The sequence below is a fragment of the Leopardus geoffroyi genome, chromosome B1 (assembly GCF_018350155.1).
Source record: "Leopardus geoffroyi isolate Oge1 chromosome B1, O.geoffroyi_Oge1_pat1.0, whole genome shotgun sequence".
NCBI classification, from domain to species: Eukaryota; Metazoa; Chordata; class Mammalia; order Carnivora; family Felidae; genus Leopardus; species Leopardus geoffroyi.
Window position 1 is genome coordinate 152,976,229 of NC_059327.1, and position 4,191 is coordinate 152,980,419.

Consider the following 4,191-nt stretch of genomic DNA (forward strand, 5'->3'; position numbering starts at 1 on the left):
AACTGTCAGAGACGGTATGACTTCTTATCAGAAAGGACATTTAAAGGATCAAAATTCTGTAGAATGCAATGTTTTGTTTTGTTTTCTTCCAGAAATGTAAAATTATGGATTCCATGTCAAAAATAACATTTAGGTGGTTGGAAGAAAAGATAATGATATTTTAAGATTTTCTGTACCTGACTTATTATGCCTCAAAGGACAACAAATAGAAAACATGCCCAAATACTAGGCCATTACAATTTAGAATACTTTAGTGTGACTTACCAGCTTTTATTATGCTATCCCACAGATTAATTTATGATTAAAAAGATGGCATTGAATAATCCTTCTGCCAGACTGTGAATTTCATCAAGGCAGGAAGAATTTCTTTAACCCTTGTATCTCCAGTGTATAACAAACTTAGTATGTATTTGATAATTAAAAATATTAAATGAATAAATAAATATATGGAATATTAATGTTATACTAAGAGATGCATGTATTTTAAAAGGATAATAAAATAAATTTGATTTCTAGTTTTGATGCTTTGTCTTCTAAATTTTTTTTCTATTTCTCGATAATTCAGGGCCCAGTTTCCCCTCACTTTTGGTATAAACACTTCCTAGAACACAGGTTCCTAACCCTGGATTTCCATCAGGCTGCTCATGGCAGAGATTCAAATTCAGCAGGTCTATGATAGACTATATGCATGTCAATTATTTTAATGTTTTACAGAGGATTCTCCTGAAGAGCTCTGAAACAGTTATTCTAGACTTAAGTTACAATAGTTACCAAAAAGTCTGGCTTCTAAACTGAAAAAAAAAAAAAAAGAATCATTTTTGCTAGATCCAAGTTATTTTCAAGGGTGTTATAACCTAGATTAGGGAATCACATCCATCAGGGAGTAGTTCCTTTATCAAAGTATCTTTGTATGAATCATTGGGTGAACTCTGTTTCTTGCTGAGATCATTCCTAATCAAAATATCTTTGAAATTCAGATTACTGAAGACCTGCTATTATCTACTAGCCATGATGTCAACAGAAGATTATGCTGGTGAAAAGAATACTGCATTTAATCTGTCAGATTCCATAATTTCTCATCACTGGCACCATGTAAGTTTTCCTCTTCCATTGTATCAGTAAGATAAAAATCTGGATTTGAAATTGAGACAGAAGTATTAAAAGCATTTCAAATGTTCCAACAATGTGATTTTCAAACATGAGGTCAAATATTTAATTTGGATCAAGTGTTATATTCCTCCTTAGCATCACACCAAAGACAGAGAAATCAGTTATACACAGACTTTCACAAATAAATGCCATAGTGACAACAAGGTTCCTTTATTTTGCATCCTCATAGACTATACTAAATATTAGTGAATTCTGGGCCACCTGCTGGCTCAGTCGGTAGAGCACGTGACTCTTGATCTTGGAGTTGTGAGTCTGAGTCCCACACTGGGTGTGGCGATTACTTTAAAATCTTACAAAAAAAAAAAAAGTTAGTAAATTCCTATAAACTACAAGAGTGGACAGATTTTTGAGAAAGTTGGGAGCTCTGAGAAGGTCCATGACCAAATAAGAGATCAAGGAAAACAAGGAGTGAGAAAAAAACCATTGGATTTGACATGACACGTAGAGCAGTTTGTTATCAGTGAATGTTAACATTTGTGGGGGCAACTCCTGTTTGTGCCGCTTAAAAGCAGGGCCTTTTCTGACTACCTATTCATCCTGGACAGTGTTTATCACCTTCTTAACAGAGTTGCTCTGGAATGCCTCTAGTATGGCATGAACTACCTTGTTTGATGGAAAGCATCATGGCCGTTTCCCCTTTCTTCTTCCCACAGCTGTTCAGTCTTGTGTACCACTAGGTAGCTACCCTAAAGGAATAAAATCTTCAGGAAACATGAGCCTAGATGCTGCTCAATGGCTAACCATTTATGATGGCTGTCTTTACTCTTTGTACTTTTGATTTTTCAGAACTGGACTTACTCTCATCAAATCTGTTCTGTGTGCAATAAATATCAATATTTTAGTATGGTAAGGTATAGCATAGTCAGAATTTATTCTTAGTTTTAAAAAATATTTGCAGTGGTGCCTGGGTGGCTCAGTAGGTTAAATGTCCGACTTTGGCTTAGGTCATGATCTCACAGCTCATGAGTCCAAGCCCCATGTTGGGCTCTGTGCCGACTGCTCAGAGCCTGGAGCCTGCTTCAGATTCTGTGTCTCCTCTCTCTGCCCCTCCTCCTCTCATGCTTTGTCTCTCAAAAATAAATAAACATAAAAAACATTTCCCAAAATACACACATTTAATGTACACATATTGATGAGTTTCAACATATGTGTACATCCATAATACCATTTCCACAATCAAAGTACTAAACATATTGATCACCTCCAAAATTTGTGTTCTTTTGTGGGTTTTTCTGCTTATTTGTTTTTGTTTGTTTGATTGTTTCCTTTTGTGGTAAGAACACTTAAAATGAGAACTATCCTTAATATATTTTAGTATGCATAATATCAAGTTGTTACATACATGAATTATGATATAAAGCAGATAGTTAGAAGGTACTCATTTTGCATAACTACACCTTTTTTTTAAATTTTTTTTTTACATTTATTTATTTTTGAGAAACAGAGAGAGACAGCATGAGCAGGAGAGGGGCAGAGAGAGACGGAGACACAGAATCAGAATCAGAAGCAGGCTTCAGGCTCCGAGCTGTCAGCACAGAGCCCGACGTGGGGCTCGAACCCACGAACCGTGAGATCATGACCTGAGCCAAAGTCAGATGCTTAACCGACTGAGCCACCCAGGCGCCCCTAACTACACCTTTATACCCATTGAGCAACTATTCCTCATCCCCCCATCTCCCAGCTCGTAACAACCACCATTCTATTCTCTTTGTAAGTTTGACTATTTCAGATATCTCATGTAACTGGAATCATGTAGTATTTTTCCTCCTGTGACTGGCTTATTTCACTTAGTGTAATGTTCCCTAAGTTCATCTATGTCGTTGCAAATGATAGAACTTCTTTCTTGTTTAAGGCTAAATAATATTCCATGGTATGTATATACTACATTTTCTTTATCCTTTCATCTATGGCTGGACTTTTGGGTTGCTTCCAAATATAAATACCTTTATTGATTGATTATTTTCCAACCAAATTTCAGTAGGGTAAGGAACATAAAATTAGTAAACATAAAGTATGTAGAATAAGTTAGAAAATTAACTACAGGAAACATTGAGCTAAAAGCTTTATTGCTACTTGTTAAGGCTCCTACACAGCAAGCACCGACTCACTATTAAACTAGACAAGCTATCAATCACACTTCCCTCACAATAACAGAAATTTCCTGAGTATTTGATCCAGTCTATATCATCAAGCCTCATCATCATTCCTTGATATTTCACAGAATTCTTTTTTCAGACAACTTCCCACACTTTCCTAAAGATGGGGGTCACTGTAGTTATGTCTTATATGTATTAGCTGTCACTTGGAAAATAGTAGTACCTAAATAGAATATATTTTCCATTTGGGAAAAATCTGAAATTTCTGGAACATCCCTAACACAAAAATTTGTTATTTCAATATTCATTAAGAATGCAATTCATAATCTATGTACATTCTGAAATACCCTTTTTCAAATAAAAAATGCAATTTTATCGATATGTATCTATCAAGCTGCCACTTTTTTTTCCTGTTCCTTACTGATCTTTCTTCTCCTATTTATCTAGCAACAGTTTTCCTTTTTGATATTTTTCCAGTCATATTCAGCTGTGTCTTGAATTATTTCTTCTCAGACCCATCATAAAATGTCTTCACTACCATAGGAATGTGAAATTTCAGTTAATGCTTTTCACCATTTTCTGTAGCACCCTGATGGGCATCCATGGCTTGTCCTGCCTATTTTCTTTTTTCTTTTTCTTCTTAGAATTACTTTGAGCTCAGTCATACCTAAAATAGTTACTCGAATACCCATCTGTTTTCGATATGTTTACTCAAAATTTTTAACATTTATTCATTTTTTTGAGAGACAGAGAGAGACAGAGCATGAGTGGGGAAAGGGCAGAGAGAGGGGGAGACACAAAATCTGAAGCAGGCTCCAGGCTCTGAACTGACAACAAGAACCTGAACTGGGGCTTGAACTCACGGACCGTGAGATCATGACCTGAGCCGAAGTCCGACGCGTAAGCGACTGAGCCATCCAGGCAC

The 4,191-nt window shown here is 36.0% G+C and overlaps 1 non-coding gene across 1 annotated transcript; it reads right to left on the reverse strand.

Moving 5' to 3' along the window:
• Window positions 1–2,707: 2,707 nt before the first annotated feature.
• TRNAQ-UUG lies at window positions 2,708–2,792 on the reverse strand. The gene has a single exon. It is a non-coding gene; the product is annotated as a tRNA-Gln (tRNA).
• Window positions 2,793–4,191: the final 1,399 nt, after the last annotated feature.